Below are 21,177 nucleotides of genomic sequence, written 5' to 3' on the forward strand. Positions count from 1 at the left end.
CCTCAAAGCATTCAATATTATAGGAAATAATTTTATTTATTTGAGTGTGTTTTTGAATCTACCTCACTAGAATATAGAACTTATGAGAGCAGAAAACTTGACTATAAGATATGCGCCTGGTGCTCAGGAAATGCTATGCTCAATAAATGCTTGGTGGTGATTTTGCAGGGGCGGGGTTTCTGAGGAATTGAACCCAGGGACACTTTACCACAGAGCTACATCCTCAATTCTTTTTATTTTTCATTTTGAAGCAGGGTCTCTCTAAGTTGCTGAGGCTGGCCTTGAACTTGAGCCTCCCAGATTGCTGGAGTTACAGGTGTGCACCACTGCGCCTAGCCACACGAGGGAATTTTCTTACCAGAGAATTAATGGATAGATGCTATCATATTATCATGGCTGTTACTAACACCACAGTTGTAAGGTGCTGCTTTTTGAATGTGGTCATCCTAGGACATGTGAAATTGGGTCAGCATGATTTATTTTCCTTTTATGTTTCGCTTGAAATTTTTATTCTTAAATTAAAGTTGCACGTGCCCAAATATGAAGTGTCAACTTGCTTTGTAAGGCATTGGTTTAAAACTAAAATAAAGCAGCAAGTTCCTTCCTCCTCACTTTCTTTTTTCAACACTTTCTCCTTTGTTGGCTGATTATTTTAGGATTTTCGGCAAAGCTTGCACATAACCTATCTGAGCTGCTAATTCAAGGCATTTTGCTTTGAGGAATTATTATTGACATTCCTCTACTAGAAATGAGAACATATTAGCTTTGCTCTGTAAGAGACGGAGTTTTAGGTGTCTTTTCTGCTCGCCAGTCATACCCACGAGCCCTTCTCGTCCTTGCACCTCCCGCAATAGTTCATCATCTTAGTTTTAGTTAAATTAATGTTTCATGTTGACATTATTATGACCACTTAAATACTATCACAACTTAGCTAGAGAGTAAAATAGGAATATTTTCCCCTTCCTGCACACTGTCTGGTGACCATGCAGGCAACCAGGCACTGCTGTCTAAGATCCATTTGCCAGAGAAGTAGAGATTCCTCCTGCAATTTCAGAAGTGTGATGCAGTCCTCCTGTGGAAAATAGAAACCTGCTCAGGCAGCTTCCTATGCCTCAATGTGCTGCACTTGAATTCCTGAAAGTTGGGAAATTGGACATTCTTTCAGAAACACACCTGATATGGGTCTCATGTATCTATGCTATAACATCGTCATGCAGGAGGTCTCTTTGGGGAAGGGGACTCTTCTCTGTGGCATCCCGAGAGTGTCAACCGACACTGACAGTTGGTCATCAAGAGATGTGGCTTCCAGTGAACAGCTTTGCAGAAGGTTCCAGATTTGGCTAATGCATATTTTTTCAATAGGAGGTTCTGAACAAGGGCCATTTGGCCATTTGATCTGCACCAGAATTAAACAGAACTAATTCTAGAATGGTTCTTTGCCCATCCCTTGTGTTATGGACCAAATTGTGCTCCCCACCCCCATTTATACACTGAAGCCTTAACTCCCAATGTGACAATATTTGGAAATGGGTTCTTTAAAAAAGTAATCAAGTTAAAATGAGAGCGTAAGGATGGGGCCTTAGTTCAATAAGACTGGTGTCCTTATAAGGAGAAGAAATACCAGGGGACCTCTGCACAGAGAAAGGCTGCCACCTGCAAGACCACCGAGATGCCTCAGGAGAAACCAACCTGCCAGCAGCTTGGTCTTAGACTCCACTTTCCAGAACTGTGACAAGTAAATTTCTGCATGTAAGCCACCTAGACTGTGGGATTTTGTTACGGCAGCCCCAGCTACCAACACACCCAGAGATGCCCATGCATTTTGGAACCAAGAAGGGCTCACCTGTAGAGCAGAATATGTGTTCCTTACTCAGCCCCCCACGTTCTAGGACAGCCCAGCCCCCTGGGGGCCATACTGGGTGTAGGTACAGGCTGAGTGGAATTTAGAATCCCTTTCCTACTGACCTACATGCTGCTCAACTGCTTTTCCTACAAAGGTGAAAGTATTTCACTTTTAAGATTCATCTTGATTCCTAAGGATTTACATGCTCAGTTACTTCAAGTAGAAGGGAAGCAGAATTTGTATGGACTTCATGCCTCCACCCAGGTTGGAATTTACAGCGTTATAAAGGCTTTTCATGGTCTTTGTAAAGTTTTAAAACTGTTAAATTTTAAGTTTAACAACTCGGGTTGTAGGCTGATAGAGACACCCTATATGTATTCTCATAATGAGCAATGAATTTTCTTCTGGAAATGGAAGAAGCTCATTTCTGCTGGGTGCAGGTTCGTCTTCCTCTCTAAGGAAGCCATTTTTCATTTGTCATAGGATTTGAATTTTTTAAAAATTGTCTACAGTTATATAGCATAGCTGTCTTAATCACAAATAAATTGGCTTCTAAATGCCATTTACACATTGTTTTTTCTCATAGCTCAGCCTGAGTTGCTTTTTATTATTTGCTTTATTTTTATCAATGTAATACATGCACAGGTTTTTAAACATTGCTTTTTATCAAAAAAGGGAAACAATGGCCCTTTATCCTAGCCCTTCCCACCCCCATTCCTGTTCCCCTGATGCCAGCATTTTTAACATCTTTAAGGTATTTCCTCTACTGGTTGCTTCTACATTTCCAAATAATGTGCTTCTGCTATTATTTCCTGATCTATCCACTGTCGACATTATCTATCGATTATGGTGTTAAGATGAATGGATCCTTAACTCTCTTAGGCTGTCCCCTCCTCACCTGTCCACATCCTCCTAATATAGTTATTTCACCATTTTTGTTAAATCAATAATGGGTAGTTTACATCATGACACAGTCAATGTGCCTCTGCAAAGTGAAGGAGTGTGCGTGACTGCCTCTCCTCTTGCGTAGTGAGTTTTGTCTGGTGTCTAACTGCCTTCCTTACTTCCTGCTGTCTTTCTGTCACCCTGTGGCTTTACGTCGTCATCTCAGACACTGTATTGAGTCCCCTTCTCCCTGAGGGACTCTCCCCCTGGGCCTTCCCTTCAGTCTGCCAGGTGCTGGCTGGCCCTACTGCACAGGTGCTGTCCTGGAACATCCCTACCCCACCCTGCTGGGTGGACTGTACCTCCTCCTGCGTCCAGGCACTTCCTCTGTCTTTTTCCTGCTCAGTTCCACTCAAGCGCATAGAAGATGAGAACTTATCTATCTTGGAATGTGTGAAAATGCCACCATTTTCTCCTCACATTTGCTTGGTGGTGTGCTAACTAGTTTTTCTTGGGCTGTGACCAAAATACCTGACCAGAACAATTTAGAAGAGTAAAGATTTATTTTGGCTTATGGTTTCAGGGGTTTGGTCCATGGTCAGACAGCTTCAGGGCAAAAACTTCATGGTGGAAGGTCGTGGTGGTGGAAAGTTCTCAGCTCATGGCAACCAGGAAACAGAGAGACAGGAAGGGCCAGGGACAGATATTGTTGAGTCTCTGTGAACTACTTTCTTCAGCTGTGCATCACCTGCCTGTTGTTTTCACTGCTTCCCAGTAAATCTATTCAGATTATTAATCCATCAAATGGATTAATCCACTCATGAGATCAGAGCCCTCCTAATTCGATGCTTTCACTTCTGAGCATTGTTGCACTGTCTGACTGATGAGCTTTTGGAGGGGACATTCCAGATCCAAATCATAACAGGTGGTCTGGCTAAATGTAGAGTCGTGAATTACAACTCATTTCCTTTACCACCATCTTCCCGAGTACAGAATTGCTGTTGAGAATTTTGGGTCCACTCTGATTCTCATGCCTTTGTAGAGTGTTGTTGTTGTTGTTGTTGTTGTTTTGTTTTTTTGTTTTTCCTTCTTCTTTTTTCTGCTCTGGAAGTTTTTATGCTTGTCTGTCATCTCTAGGCTTCTGAAATTTCATGATAATAGACCTTCATGTGAGCCCTCCCAGAATTCATTATTTTAGGCACTTAGTGGATTTTAAATAAGTCTCTACCTTTATCCTTCCACTCTGGAACATTGTCTTGAATTTGTAAAATAATTTCTTCCCTCTATTCTCTCTGAGTTTCCTTTCAGAAGCACCATGATTCTCTGTGTTTTTTACTTTTGATCCCATTTTCTCCTCTCTTTTCCAGGAACTTTATCTTCTAACACCTATTGAGTTATTTTGGCAATAATGTTTTTCATGTCTAGGAGTTCATTCTTGTTCTCTTGGTGTTCTTTTTAGTTATGATTATCTTCCCCCAATGTTTTGAGGATACCAGTTGAAAGACCGATTTGGATAATGATTTGTTTTGTTTTAAGTTTTGGTTTTCTTTTCTCATTCCACATTATCCCTCTTGTTCAGTGATATTCTTTCTACATCATTGGTTCTTACTCCTGCTGGAAGCCACCTTCAAATGCTTGGTGAGTCTTGACTGTCTGTCCATATTTACGTGGTACTAGAAGAGGACTGGCCAGGAGGGAAGGGCTTGTTAATTGGTGGGCCCCGTTCAGGCTGAGCAGGTGGGGTTGCCGGCACATCCCTAAGGGTCAGACTCTGCTCTGTACCGTGAGGGGTAGACAGGCTATCGCCAACACTCTGAAAATGGAATGAGGGGGCGGTTGACTGGATTTGGCTGATGTAAGCTCACCTTTTGGGCTAATTCCCTGTCTTTGGCCTCAGGCTTCACTCCTAAGTGGCACTTCCAGGTTCCTCCCCAGGACTTTAAGGGCAAATTGCTTCTCTGTCCAATGCATACCTCAAGTCTTGGCCTCTCTTATCTGCTTTTGTATTTTCCTTCCAGGTCTAAAGACGTGTTGAAGTTTCTTATCACCAGCACCTTTTCTACCAATCTCTTTGTCTTTGTGGGTTTGTATATTGTATTCCTTCAGTGGGATCTTAGAAGGGAGAATGCATAATTCTCCACTTTAATCAAAAGACAGCTTGAGCTATTTATGTTTTTAAAGTACATCATAACACAGCCCATCAATGTTTATAGCAGCTCAATTCACAATGCTAAACTATGGAACCAACTTAGATGCCCTTCAACAGATAAATGTATAAAGAAATATATATCTATATCTATCTATCTATCTATCTATCTATCTATATATGATGGAATATTACTCAGCTTTAAATAAGAATGAAATTCTGGCATTTGCTGGCATTTGGATGGAGTTAGAAAATATCCCGTTAGGTGAAATAAGCCAAACCCAAAAAACCAAAGGCCAAATGTTTTCTCTGATATGTGGAAGCTAATTCAAAATAAGAGGGGGTATAAGGAAGAATAGAGTTACTTTATATTGGGTAGAGGGGAGTGAAGGGAGGGGAAGGGGCAGGAATGATAGTAGAGTGAAACAGACATTATTACCTCCTGTGCATGTATGACTGCATGATCCATGTGATTCTGCAATATGTATAATCAGAAAAATGATATTACACTCCATTTATGTATGAGCTATCAAAATGTATAAATGCATTCAACTATCATGTACAACTAATTAGAACAAATAAAACAAAAAAAATTTAAGTACATTATAAATGTATGATTCCATTCATATGAAATACCCAGAATGGGCAAATCTTTCTGCATCTTCTTTCAATCATGCAGAGAGCAAATGGGTGGTCCGCAGGGTCATAAGAGGATAAGACAGGAAGTGACTGCTCAGCGGGTATAGGGTTTCCTCTTAGGGTGAAGTAAATATTCTGAAACAAGATAACACTTGTACAACATTATGTTGTACTTAATGTCATGTACTTACTGCTGCTGAATTATACACTTTAAAATTGTTGAAATGGAAGCTTTATGTCATGTGTATTTACCACAGTTACACACACACAGTTGTCATGAAAAGCTTATAATATTTTTATAAACAATGTGTTCAGACTGTGCTCCTGGGAATCCTGGTGTTCAGCTATTGGTGGCACTGTGTTCTACCATGGAAACTGGACAATAGCAGCCTTCCCTGTTCATTAAAAAATCAACTCCTGAGAATATTCTCAATTTAGTGTTCTTTACACCTCTTCCACTTATGATACCTGGTGTCTTGTATATCCTGAAACCCAACAAAAGACATTCTCTTATCTCCTGCAAGATAAATATATAAAATTAGCTCAGGATGAAAACATCAGGATCTCTTGTTCCACAAAGAGCCCAGGCCATCCTTCAATTTCCTCCCTTTCCTTTGCTTGGATCGTTTACTGCTTGGTTGTTAATTACATGATTAAATAAAATACCAGCTTGGTGTGAAGAGTGAGTGTAAAACTGTGGAGAAGGGGTAATTCACTAAATGAAAGTGGACAGATCTCCCTGACCTCATCACCTCAAGCATCACAGGATAAAGACCTCTGGTTCTGATCAGAGGCCAACCCCCCTTTCATTGTCCCTCTGACCAACCTGACCCGTGCTGTCTTTTGGTCACCCACACTGACTTAAAATGGCACTTTGTTTGCTAAGAATTTATGGGTCATCTTTTTGAAAGCTCACAACATTATTTCCATTTTACTTATGAGAAAACTAAGGCTTGGGGAGGCTAAGTAACTTTCCCAAACCTTTGCAGGTAGTTAGTGGCAGAGCCTGAAGGCAAACATAGGCAGCCTGGCTCTGAAGCTTGGTCTTACAACCAGTAGGTAATATCTTCCTCTTTTACAAAGTAGAGTTCTATCATCTGGGGCCTCTCATCACTGTACAGTTAAAACAAACAAACAAGCAAAATCTCTGGAGGAGCAAGTGTCATGAGACCCAGTTTTCCTTATAATGTCACATTTTTGTGTGGTGCCAACAAAACAGAACTGTCAGGACAAGGGGGGAGGCAGGTGGCAGGAACTGCACTGGGACAGAGGCCTGGTGGTCTTTGTAGGAGTCCTCCCTGTGCTGGGACAGAGGCCTGGTGGTCTTCGTAGGAGTCCTCCCTGTGCTGGGACAGAGGCCTGGTGGTCTTCGTAGGAGTCCTCCCTGTGCTGGGACAGAGGCCTGGTGGTCTTCGTAGGAGTCCTCCCTGTGCTGGGACAGAGGCCTGGTGGTCTTCGTAGGAGTCCTCCCTGCACTGGGACAGAGGCCTGGTGGTCTTGGTAGGAGTCCTCCCTGGCCCTGAGAGGGTGGAGCTGCTGCAGGCTGCCTAAGGCCCATCTTGCTGGTGGTTCTCGTTCTCACGATAGGACCCATGTGGCCTGTGTAAAGGGCTGTGCCGGCCACCGTGCCCAGTCTGGCGAGAGGACCAGCAACTCCTCACACTCCTCCACCGGCACCTGAGCCTTCTTATCTATTCCTAGTCACTCACTGCGGCCCCCAGGGCACTGGTGCTTTTTGTTTTGCTCCACTGACCTCCCTGGATGGCCTCGTCCACCCTCAGGGATTCAGATGCCAAAGTACACCAAGAACCCCCAAATCTCCCTCCCCACCCAGGTGGCTCCCTGACTCCTCTGAGCTACAGGGCCTTATGTCTACCTGCCCAACGGATCCCACAGCTCCTCAGATGTCACCATTTACCTCACAAACTTCCTCTCGTGTCCCTAAACTCAGGGATAGGCACCACACTCCCTCCAGCCTAATAAAATATCTTACACACATCAAAACCCACTCACCCCGACAGTCTTTCAGTTTTATCAGATTCCTCTCCTTTGTCCTTTCTGTTTGTTCTTCTGGTTCAAAGCTGCCCACTGGCCTCTCCACTCCTGGCCCAGCCTGGCCTCCCCCAGTCCTGTCTCTAGCTGCTTCATCTCAAAGGTCTTCTGCCTAGCTCACTAGGTCCCCTGAGGGTCTCCAAAATTGGGAAGGCAGAGTAATCTATTTAGGTAATGGAAGAAAATATTAGAATCTTATTGTGGATTATCTTAGTAGATAAATGCAATATGATTTACTGATGACCTATATGTAACTTGATTCTGAAAATACATGAAGTAAATGAAACTTTAATGGTGCATTGATGCTGGCACGCTCACTGGGTCTACTTATCATATAGGGATTTCACGGTTCCCTAATGGAAGACAGTGAGCATCCCACAAGGTTGAAGGTGGTGTCCACACTTTTCAGACACTTCAGCCAGGTGTGTACCCAGGTAAATAGAAATATAGACTAATCTAGTGACTAATGATCATGGCAAGAAATCACAGCCTCAACCCCATCTCCCTAGGGCAATTTCATCAGCAGCCATAATACCAGGTCAGAAGAGTAGCAGGTTAGTTTGACCTGGAAGTAGTTGGCATTCAAAATAAAGTTGAATGTGAAAAAGTTTACTTACAATGTTTATTTTAGGTCTCAGATGTAGCTCAGAAGTAGAACATGTGCCAAGCATATACAAACCTCTGAGTGCAATCACCATTACCACACACACACACACACAAATAGTAATTTTATACTGTCATCTAAAATGAACCTCATTCCAGGTGTATGAATTCATCTGGCATCTGTCTAGTAAATTATCATAGTGGAAAAAATATCTACTATGTCTTGAATCATGTTTAAGTTATAGAAGATAACTTTATAAAACACTTTATAAAATTTCATTAAACTTAATGGTAAATATTTAAGTGTTCTTTTGAGGTTTATTAACATATAATTTTAGATTATCTATTATCATTCATAAATAAGTGAACAAAAATTTGAGAGTACAGGCTTAATTTTATTTTTACTGATAGAAGGGTGACTTAAAGAGAGCTGAATTAAGTCTTAGCTCCTTAACAAAAAACACGTGCACACACACACACACACACACACACACACACACACACACACACACACACACACACACACACACACTCTCACACACTCACACCAGGCCCCTATTCTCTAAACGTGCTGAACCTCTTTCCTTCATCCCAATGTGTACTTACATTTCCTGACTGGCTGGGCTTCCAAACTCACTTTAATGAAAGAGAAAAATATCAAAGCCTGCCAAAGATAGCACAAAAATAATGTGCAGACCAATCAGTCTATGGATGGTGGATACCAAAATTCTAAATAAGTATTTGCAAATAGAATATAAAGAAAAATGGAATTATGTCATTTGCAGAAAAATGGATGGAATATAGTAATTCATTAATGAACAACCCATGAAAAGAGTAGAATTCATTCTTTATCTTAATAAGTTGAATGAAAAAATAATATGATCATCTTGATAGTTATAAAGAAAGCATTTGGTAAAACTGTATGAATTATTATAGCAATTCTCAGTAAAATACAAATAGTTGGAAACTTCTTTGATTAATGTGAAGCCAAGCATGCATGTGTACATGCAAATGTGTATATGCATGTGAATGATGACATCTATGTGCATACCTGAACACATAACTTCAAAAGCCAGCATCATGTTTAATGTCAAAGTGCTAAAAGACCTTCTGTTGTACAGATACAGTATCATTATTTTTAGATTCTGTGATTGTCTATGTGAAAAACCCAAGAGAATCAACAGAAAGTTGTTAGAATCAGTGGGAGAGATTAGTAAGATATATGGCTACAAAATTAATGTGTACACATATGATTACACAAATGGCATGTATCTACATCATGCACAACCAAAGAAATGAAATGATATACCCCCATTTGTGTACAAAGAATCAAACTGCAGTCAGTAAAAAATAAAAAAATTAATAATAAATAAAAGTATTTTTCTCGTATGCAAATAATAGCCAGTTAAGAAGCATATTAAAATGAAAATATTCCACTAAAAGTGGTAACCAAAACCATCCTTTCTCTCCATCCCTTCAAAAGGAAATACTCTGAAATAAATGTGAAAGGCAAAGATAATGAAAAATTTTAAGTCATATCAGAAGAAAAATATTAAAATAAATAGAAAGAAATGCTTTCCTATTAAATGGGAAGATTAATGAATGAAGCTGATTTTTCCTAAGGAGATCTCTACACTTAGTAAGATCCCAATGAAAATACTTATGACATTTTCATTTAACAAAATCATATTTAAGTTTACCTATAAAATTAATAAGTAAGAAGAGCCAGAACATCTCCGAGAAGAAATAGTAGTGAGAGGGACTAACCCACCCACATATTAAAATACGTGATTGAAACATTGTCATTAGATTAGCCAGAAGAGTTAATGGAACAGAGCAGAGAATTGAAAGAGAAAAAAAAAAAAAAAGACCCAATACAGGTGGGACTTTTGTACATGAGTTTGTACATTTCAATTCAGTAAGAAAAAAAGATAGATTTTTCAATAAACAGTGTTGGGACAACTAGCTAGCCATTTGGGAAAAAATAAAGCTCAATCCCTATTTCACCCCTTACATTAACTTGAATTCCAGATGGAGCAAAGATTTAAACATTAAAAAGATAAAACCATAAATGTACCAGAAGGAAATTTTTTGTAGAGAGAAGGTCTTTCTAGGCATGGGACAACACTCATAAACCATAATGGGAAAAAGAAGATTAATAAAGTGGACTATGTACATTTTAAAGCCTCTAACTTTAGCAATAACTATTTAAATTTTAAAAGAACATACACTTTGACCTAGCAATTACATTTCTAGGAATTTATCCTCCAGCTATACTCACAAATGTACTGGAAGGAGAAAAAGAGAAAGGAAGAAGGAGAATCATGTGTAAGGATGTTCAGTGCAAGATTATTCACAATAGCAAAATCCCTGCAACCACATAAACATCCATCAAGAAGGGTCGAGCTAAGCCACAGTATAAGCATGGGATCGACCGCCTATAGCCATTAGAAAAGAACACCGTAAGTTGCCCTAATGGAAAGCAATCCCAAACACCATTAATTTAATAGAAGCAAGATGCAAATCAGAAATGGGATCATTATAAACACTTAGAGAACATGAACATCTGTAATTTGTATTTTGCAATTTACAAAAGCTTTATGTCCATTGTATATCAGTTGTAGCTCCTTTCTCCCCATATCACAGCCTCATTTTCTGCCAGCAGAAAGAGTGTGTTCCCAGGGCAGGGTTCACCAGCCTTCTTCACATCATGGTACAGAGAGAAGATAGTAGTGTTTGTACAGGACACCAAGGGGAAGTTGCTCATGCCAGCAGTAACCTGGGGATGAAGGAGTTCCTGTCCCAGGGGACAGACTGCAGGAGGTAGTGATCAGCATCTCCCCATACCTAAAGCTATTCCAGTTCACTGGGTATAGGAGACTGCCCTCTGGAATCCTGGCAGCTGGAGGCTTGAGTTGCAGAGAGAGGGGCTGGGACTGAGAGGAAGGAGGCAGGGGGATCTTGTCCTGGTGCATATTGGGTGAGGGAGGAATACAGGGTAGCAGTCAAAGGAAGAGTTGAAGCGTGAGATCTGGGGACTTGTGCTTAGGCTAGGCAGCTCTAGACTTCAGGAAGAGATGCCAGTTGCGTCCTGTTCCAGCAGACAGATTGATGAGCACTGGGGCTTTTAGATTTCATCTGAAGATGAGCAACCTCTGCCAGCATGGAGAACTGGAAAAGTGGTGCAGAGAGACAGACAGACCCAGATGAGATCTGGATCTGCCCCTTGGTAGCTGTGTGACCTTGAGCAAGTTACTTCACCTCTCTTGGCAAAGTGACTTTGCCTATAATATCTAGTTGGTGAGAGAAAGCTTAGTTTGAATCTATCCCAGTTGTTGATTCTTGCTTTTATTTCTTGTGCTATGGGAGTCCTGTTAAGGAAGTCTGATCTTAAGCCAACAAGTTGAAGGTTTGGACCTACTTTTTCTTCTAGAAGATGCAGGGTCTCTGGCCCGATTCTGAGGTCCTTGATCCATTTTGAATTGAGTTTTGTGCAGGGTGAGAGATAAGGGTTTAATTTCATTCTGTTGCATATGGTTTTCCAGTTTTCCCAGCACCATTTGTTGAAGAGGCTATCTTTTCTCCATTGCATATTTTTGGCACCTTTGTCTAGTATGAGAAAATTGTATTTATTTGGGTTTGTGTCCATGTCCTCTATTCTGTACCATTGATCTACCTGTCTATTTTGGTACCAATACCATGCTGTTTTTGATACTATTGCTTTGTAATAGAGTTGAAGATCTGGTATTGTGATACCCCCTGCTTCGCTTTTTCTACTGAGGATTGCTTTAGCTATTCTGGGTTTCTTATTCTTCCAGATGAATTTCATAATTGCTTGCTCTATTTCTGTAAGGTACATCATTGGGATTTTAATTGGAATTGCATTGAATCTGTATAGCACTTTTGGTAGTATGGCCATTTTGACAATATTCATTCTGCCTATCCAAGAACATGGGAGATCTTTCCATCTTCTAAGGTTTTCTTTAATTTCTTTCTTTAGTGTTCTGTCGTTCTCATTGTAGAGGTCTTTCACCTCTTTTGTGAGACTGATTCCCAAGTATTTTATTTTTTTCGATGCTATTGTGAATGGGGTAGTTTTCCTAATTTCTCTTTCTGAAGATTCATCACTTATGTATAAAACTGCGTTGGATTTATGAGCATTGATCTTGTAACCTGCTACTTTACTGAATTCACTTATGAGTTCTAAAAGTTTTCTGGTGGAATTTCCAGGTTCCTCTAAATATATAATCATGTCAAATATCTAGTTGGTAGTTATCTTGCAGGACTGGGGAGAAGGAAACAAAAATATGTTGGTTTTGCTTCAAATATGGAATCCTCTTATTTTTTATAATAATTGTGCCACAAAAAGAAACTTGTCTTCAGAGTAACCCTTACAAGTGGGTATATCAAATTGCAGGGGTGCTAAGATTATTCCCTCCACCTCTCCAAATTTCTCTTCATATGTCCACATGATCACTAATATCCTAATATCTTAAAACCTTTCTTGTATTTTATTTTATTTTATTTTATTTTATTTTTTGGTGTTAGGATTGAACCCAGTGGCCCTTATGCCTCTGAACTACAATTCCCAGTCCTTTTTATTTTGAGAGAGGTTCTTGCCAAGTTGCTTAGGGCATCCATAAGTTGCTGAGGCAGGCCTCTAATTTGTAGTCTTCCTGCCTCAGCCTTCTAAAACCTCTTTGATCCACAGAAAAACATACATACTCTCTCTCCCTTTTCTTCTCTCAAGGGGAGAAGCAATACATTGATCCTCACTCACCTTTAAATGCAAGCATCATTACATAACAAGACACATGATAACTTCACCATGTTTTCTGTTTTTCATGGAGTAGGCGAAGTGTGCCAGACTGGATGTGGAGTCTAAAAACCCAGAGCTAAAAGCCTCAAGTCCTAGAGCAAAGCTAAATCTCAGGATCGAGAACACAACATATTCTTTTTTTTTTCCTATGGGATAAGGCAGCTCTCCAGGGAAGCTGTCCCATGTGAGTGACCCAGTGATTCAGACTGTTCCTTCCTGAGGCCTGCCCATCTCATCTTGAGGAGGCAAGGCCCCTTTCCTACAGGAAAGAACGTGAGAGAAGAGCCTGGGAAAATATCCAGGGCTCTTCACCATTTCATTCTGGACGTGACCCTTCTCCTAACTGATCATTGGCCAGAACAAGACAAAGGGTGCATTCTAAGCATTGGGGGTAGAACCGTAGGATGTCTGAAAGAAAAGGAGAATCAGACACTACTGGAACTGATGAAGGATCCCAGTGCCAATAGAGGTCGGCTGGACTTCATCTCAACAGAGCCCAGGAGTGTGCACAGGACTAGGTTTTGGTCTGAGGAGTACACATGGGGCAGTCCCCTTTCAGTAAAGCCAGGCTCCGTGCTGGGGACATGAAGGAACACAACCCTTCCTTTGGGAAGCTCACACTCTAGAGGCAACTTTGACTTCAAGCACAAGGTCTTAGTCTATCATTTCAGTAACAAAGCATGCTTTTAACTAGGCTCCCAGATTCCTGCAATTGCCATTTCCCAGCATGATCTGAGATGAAGTTTATGTCAAACCAGGCCACTGGGCTCTGTCTCCTGACAACTCCTGACCACCAGACTGGAAATCATGAGTCTGTTCAGTGCTCGAGCCCAGACCCTGAGCTCAGCTGTTGTGTTGGCAGCCAGATGAGGACAAAATATCAGTTGTAAAAGTCAGCTAGAGAAGCTATTTAGCGTCATGCAGATCTTATAACGCAGCTGGCTGGAACTTTCATTTGTTTGCCAGTGGTTCTCAGAATGCAGTCCCCAGACTGGCAGCATCAGAATCACCTGGAACTGAGAGCAAAAGCAGATTCTCAGACCCCACTCCAGATCCACCATATTGAGAAACTATGGGGTGACCCCAGAGATGTGGTTTAACAAGCCATCTAAGTGATTCTGATAAGCTGACAAGTGGGAGGACTAGTGGCGGATGCAGTAGAGAAGCCACTAGGAAGAGCCCGTCATGGTAGCCATGGGAGGGTGGCAGGAGGACGTTCCAGGGTGTTTGCACTGAGTTTTCCTCCCATGAGTTTGCTTCATCTGAAGGGATTTCAAAGACAGCATATCCTGGTGGTTTGCAATCCTAAATACAGAGCAGAATCACATGGAGAGATTTTGAACACAACTGTGTTCAGGCCTAACATTAGCAATTCTGATTCATTCAACCCCACTCGGCCATGGGTTTGCACAACATTGTAAGGCTTCCCAGGCGGTTTCAATGGGCAGCCAAGTTGAGCACTGTTGGAGTGAAGGCTGGAAAGTGGAGTTAATAACTTTCTTGGCATATTCCTTCCTGAGTACTGGCTCTTACACTTTTGAGTAGGTAAACATATTGGGGAACTACACATTTGGGCAGAGATGTGAAATCTATTTAATTCCCACTAAAGGCTCTATATGTGCCTCCCAGAATACCCACAGTAGAGCTTCACACTGGAGATTGTAGATAAACCTGATCACCCCTCACCTGGCCCCCAATTCCTCCATCCCATAAAACTCAACATATATTGCTGCTTTGCATGGAGCTAGCATTCAGGCATTCTCCTATCTGGGTAGGACAAATTTCTTGAAGATGAGTAGAAACATCAAATTAATATTAATATCAAATCAAGCCCCCTCAATAAGAATCACTCTGGTGTGACAGGTTCCATCTCCAGCCCATGCCATCTCCCAATTCAACATATTAATGCTGCGCTGACCTTCCTAACCCTATCTGTGCAATCGGCCAGGTACCATGAATAATAAAACAGACTTAGGACCAGCAGAGAGTAGCATCTCTTCACCTGGGACTAGGGTGTGGGCCAAAATCTGCTGTGGCCTGTGCCTCCCCAGCAAGCTTGATGTATTTCAGATTTTCTACTGGGTTGGAAGTAGAAGTCACTAAATTGTCCAGGGAAGCATTACATCATTGTAATCAGATGTCTTCTTGTTCTTCTCACACACACACACACACACACACACACACACACACACACACACACCCAGAGTTTTGGATCAAACTCCTTGAAGACTTGAAGAGCTCCACTCGTTAATTTAGGGTGCTGCCTGGTGCTTTCCCCCTCTCAATTGTCTGAGTAAATATAACAAATTTTTTAGCAACCTGTCCTCCTTTCTTCACTAACCCCTTGAAGAGAAGGATTCCTTAGAATATGGCTTCAGAAAACCAGGATTTTCCTTTCTTTCTCTTTGGGGAGACCAGAATCCCACTTGGAATCTTCTTATCTGATGGGGAAATTATCTAACTTCTCTTCATGTCATTTTTCTTATCTGTACAGAGGGGATAACATTAGAACTTATCACATGGGATCATCTCGTGAATGAAGTGCACCAAATAGTCACCATGTGGGTTAGACGCAGAGTGCCTGCTTGATGAATGAAAGTTGTTGCTCTTTTCAAATGCTTACCAACAGTCAGTGTGGTTGTTAGCCTAAAGGTTCAACGATGTGGGTTTTCTGAGGTCACAAGTACCACCAAGAGGCACGGATCCAACAGAATATAGTCATCCTTCAGTATCTATGAGGATTGGTTCCAGAACCACCCCTGACACACACACATACACACAAATACCAAATCCTCAGATGCTCAAGTGCCTTATATAAAGTGTCACAGTGTTTGCAAGTGATAGTCCTCTTCTGTGCTTTAAACATCTCTAGATTACTGATAATACCTAATACAATGTAAATGTGATATAAATCGCTATTACCCGTCTTACTTAGGAAATAATGACAAGGAAAAAAATCTGTGCATACTCAGTACAGACACATTTTAAAAATATTTTCAATCCATGGTTGGTTGAATACATGGATGCGGAACTGACAAAAAGCTGGGCATGGTGGCACATGCCTGTAATCCCAGCAGTTCAGGAGGATGAGGCAGGAGGATTGTCAGTTCAAAGCCAGCCTCAGCAATTGAGTGAGGTCCTAAGCCACTCAGCAAGACCCTGTCTGTAAATAAAATACAAAAAAGGACTGGGGATGTGGCTCAGTGGTTATGTGCCCCTGGGTCTGGGTTCAATCCACAATACCAAAAAAAAAAAAAAAGAACCCACAAATATAGTGGGTCAACTGTACAAATGACTTATAGGGATCTGTAGCTCTCAGAGCCCAACTAAGTCTGGCCTATAAATTGTTGCTCAAAAAGTCATTAAAATTTTTGGGGGGGATAGGGTACTGGAGATTGAACTCAGTGGCACTCAACCACTGAGCCACATCCCCAGCCCTATTTTGTATTTTATTTAGAAACGGGGTCTCACTGAGTTGCTTGATACCTCGCTTTTGCTGAGGCTGACTTTGAACTCATGATCCTCCTGCCTCAGCATCCCGAGGCACTGGGATTACAGGTGTGAGCCACCACACCCAGCAAGAGTCATTGAATTTTTAAAAAGAGGAAGAATAAGGGATAAACAACGCCAGCTAGAAGCCAGAGTCACAGGACTCAGTTTTGCAGTCTAGGGATGCATCCTAGAGGACACGGATTGATCCAGCCCTTTCCTCCAGACCATGCTGTGGCAGAATGCCCAAGGAATGTGCCTTCTCTTCCTGTTCACATTCCTTATTCTTACTTTCTTATGATGCCTGTGCCCCATTGCTGCCCAGGAAGCAGGCAGCTTTCTTGGTTCCCCTACCCCAGGCTGGGCACCAAGTACAGCCTCAGACCAGAGCTGGACCTGTCCTCCTGAGCTCCCGCCCCACAGTGGACGTCCAGCCTCATCCTACACTTCCCCTTCCCTCCAGCCTCTCCTCTCCCTTTGGAGCACCTGGGTCTTCCCCTGCCTTTTTTGGGGGGAGAGTTTTTTCATCCACATCTCTTTAGAGTTCTTAGTAGACATAACTGAGTTTTTGGAAAACACTGAAGATAATTCTCCATCTTCAGGAGTCTCTCAGTTGTCAAATGCAATTAAATACGATGATGTTTACTAGGTTTATTGAGCATTTCTTCTGAACCAGCCACTATTCTTCAATCTCTATGTGGATTAAATCATTTATTCCTCACAACTCGGCAAGATGGGGAGTATTATTATTTTCACTGCTAACCAGATGAGGAAATTGAGGCCCTGAGATGTGATAAAACTTGCTTGAGGCTAGACAACTAATCACTAATAGACCAAGGACAAACTCAAGCAATTTGTGGCTTCTATCATAAATGTGCTTAATATGCTGCTGCATTTTCTTGATTACTATATAATTAAATTATAGCAAGAGGCCTATCAGTATGTTCAATGAATTGGGGGTAATGGTTGGTGAATTTAAAATGGAACAAGAAGCAGCCTGGGAATGGTCAACCCTTTGTTATTTTTCCAATGCTCTGACAATTGGTTCCTCGTACCATGGAGTGGAAAGACCACTGACTTTGAATTTAGAGAGATAAAGATGTTTTATTTCTGTTTTGAGCTCTGTTTGTTATGTCCTGGAACAGGTTATTTAAGCTCTTTAGCCTCAGTTTCCTCATCTTTGAAATGGGAATAATAATAACAACTTCATGGCTCTTAATCCAATCTTTTCTTTCTAGTTCTATTCTATATGCCAAAGAAAGACATCCCCAAACCACATTTTTCAGTCTCTGATCCCACCTAGATGGGGATTAGTCTCTGCCAGTGGGAGGGACTGGTGGGAGATGAAAATCGTCACGAAAAGAGAGCCATTTTATTCTTCTGACTTTGGAACTGGGAGCAACAGGATAGTGGCATATCACAGAGGTCTCACAGATACTTATGGGTTGTTACAATAATAGCAATGGTTACTTGTAACAGTGGGGCAGGGGTGACAGTGGAAATGAGGACTAGGAGTCTGTGGATGGGATGTTCTCTCTGACTTTCCTGGACAGTTTACCACAGAAAAGGACAAGCTTTAATTTCTCAGCTCAGGGCCTAGTCACAGAAGCAGAGAGTTTCTGTAATGGCACTGAAGAATCCTCTTATTTTTGTATACACAGGACTGATATAGATCCACAATTCTGCCCCATAATTTGGAGAATTGCAAAATTTTGAATTAATGAATTTAAAATGGAATGTTGGAGTTTGGGGAGTGATCTTGGAGGAGGAGCATTCCCAAAATTGGAATGGAGTCATCTGAATGGATTCATTCAAATCTGAGGAACTTCTGGTCACCTGAGTCTCCTTACAGTGAGAACAGTCTCCTCTTCCACACCTGGGAAGACTAATTAGACTTCTGTGCCTCACATAAGGTAGCTGCCTTACGAAGTCAGGTTGATTCTTCTTAAGATTTACTCTATCTTTTATGGCCCCCATATCCACAACCAGAATCAGATTCCAGAAACCCTAAGGGCAAAAGTTTAAAGTCTAGCCTTGAAGGATATAATGTCATATACATAAGGAAAAATTGGATGTTTTTGTTCATTATATTGGCAAAATCCTAAATTAGATGATAGACAGATGATAGATAGAGATGTAGATACAGATGTGGTTTACAGGGCTTTTAGACCAAGGAAAATGAACAACATAATGGGTTGTACCATTTGAGAAACATTTTAGAGGTGGATAATCAATTAGACTTTATAGTTCCCTTTGGGGAGAGGGTGAAAATATCTTTGTACAATTGTGTATTGCTTAAGTGGAAGCATGAATTTGTTCATGCTCTTGGTAAAAGTTTATGAAGATAGAAGAACATACAGATGCTGAGTAGCCAGTGGGTGAACCATGGCTGGTCTTCGGTCCTGGTCCTACATGTATTCCTCTGTAGTTCTCTGTGCTGCCAGGGCTAATGCCTGAAAGCCACATTTCCCCAAACTCCCTTGCCAGATGACTTCTGTGAAAATCTACTAAAGGGAGTCACTGGACAGAGATTTAGAATACTGACCAAAGACAGAAGCTACTTTTCTGCTTCCAGATCCAGCTATGACCACACCAGGTTAATGGGCAGCAGTTTCTAGAATCAATGGTGAGTACCGCAGCCACAAAGTAGGTTACTACAAGTACCTTAGTAGGGATAATGGTTTTCACAGGTGAGACCCCTGCTGTAGCAAGAGTGCAGGGAGGGGCATCCAAGCTTCCTGCACAGCAGCAGTGCTGGGTCCCCCATCACACAGGTGCAGCTGTGCAGTTGCATCAATCTCAGTAGTGATGCACACGGAGGGGCTCTGGGTAACATTACCTTCCCCTTTTGCCCCTCCAGTCCTTCTGACTTTGTAACCCACTTTATATACCTATGTATATCTCTATTTGAAATACATAGGTAGATTTATGTTTATCTAATTGGACTTGGACTAACCCAAGAACAGAGAAATACTATCTTCATGTGATTGTAAGTATTAAAGGAGTAAAACAAAAACAGGAGATATTTTTAAAATAACTTTACCCCCTAGGATTCAAATCATTTTAAAAGTGTTAAAGCATCAACTTTGTGTTTAGAATTTTTGCTGCTTCTAGTCCAGGACATCTAAAGCAGGCCCATAGAAAAGAAAAGAAAACCATGCCCAAGGAGTTTTTAAGATAAATCTGGGGAATGACAGTTACTATTCTATTGTACTTAGCTCCAGACTCACCATTCTATGCTCTGTGATACTGACGTGGGACTCTGGAAACCATGACTTTCCTTTACCAGCTGAATGATTCCTGTTAGTTCTACCCACAGGAGCTCTAGAGGGAGACTGGGGAGCAAGAGGTTGGTGAGACTTGTCCCTGCCTTCTGTCCTGTCAGTACAACAGCAATGGCTCTTCACCCCCACAGCAGGAGTTGGTTCCAAGAGCAGTAGGTTCCACTTTCCTCCACCTTTCAGTGCTTCCAGGAATGGTCTTACGGCCACCCGATGGGACCATCAGCACCATCCAGGCAGTGCCTTAACTCCTTGCTCGGTGGTATCCCTCCAAGATTCCAGTCTCCCATAGCTTCAGCCTTTTCTGTGTTGTTCTTCAGTACTCGGGGCATGTGGCTTCTTTAACAGTGTTCCTTGTTTGCCTTTAAGTCCTCCAATAATGATTTGACTAATTCCCTATATATACTACTTTCATTAAAATAACAATAGAGTTCTGGTTTTCTGACTGGGTCAGATAGGAAGGATAACTAAGTGGAGAGTTGAGGAGTAATTAGGAAGTGCCTGTAATTGAACCACAGCTATTGGAGAAGTCAAGACTAAACTTTTTGTCTTTATGTGTGTGTGTGTGTGTGTGTGTGTGTGTGCATGTGCGCACGTGCACTGATGATTAAATGGAAGATTCTGAACATCATGAAACTTTCAAGTACAACTACCATGCTTTAATGATAATAAATGTTTTGTCATGAACAATACTGCACCAGGTACTTCTGCTGTATAACAAATGACCTCAAACTTGGGGCTTCGAACAACTATAGATTTAGTTTATGAATTTGCAAATGTCATTTTGTGCTTGGCTCAAGTGTACAATTCTCCCACTTGCAGCTGGACTCACTTGTGTATTTGTAGTTGGCTTCCAGTCAGTTAATCAACTCTGCTTCAAATAATTGAATGGTTGTCAGCTGAGAAAATAGAGACAATGGGGAAACGTGCCTCTCATCATCGAGAAGTCCAGTCCCACCTTGTCCGCCTTGGGCATAGCAGAGCTCCAGTTGGGAAAGAGGAAGCCGTGAGGTCACTTAAGACCTAAGCCCAAAATCTACAAGTCACAAAGTGGGCCCAGACTCAAAGATGGAGAAGGACACTCTACTGCTTAATGGAACTGCAAAGTAACACTGTGGGGTATGTATACAAATGGGAGTAGAGAATTGTGGCCAGTTTTTTAATCTACTACAGATATTTATTTATTTAATGCAATATTTTTCATATTAACTCTGTTGTTAAGTTTTCAATGGTTTCCATAATTTATTACAAATAGTTACCTACTCATAACTTTACATATCTTGAAAAAATAATTTTAAATAATTTTTACACATAAATATTCAGCAACCTAGAAATTAAGGCTTTATAGAAAGGCTTCTGCTAAAATGGTTTCTTGGAATAATATTCTTTTACTTTTAGAAATCCAAGGACACCATGAGTG

This window comes from Sciurus vulgaris (genome assembly GCF_902686455.1).
Source record: "Sciurus vulgaris genome assembly, chromosome: 10".
NCBI classification, from domain to species: domain Eukaryota; kingdom Metazoa; phylum Chordata; class Mammalia; order Rodentia; family Sciuridae; genus Sciurus; species Sciurus vulgaris.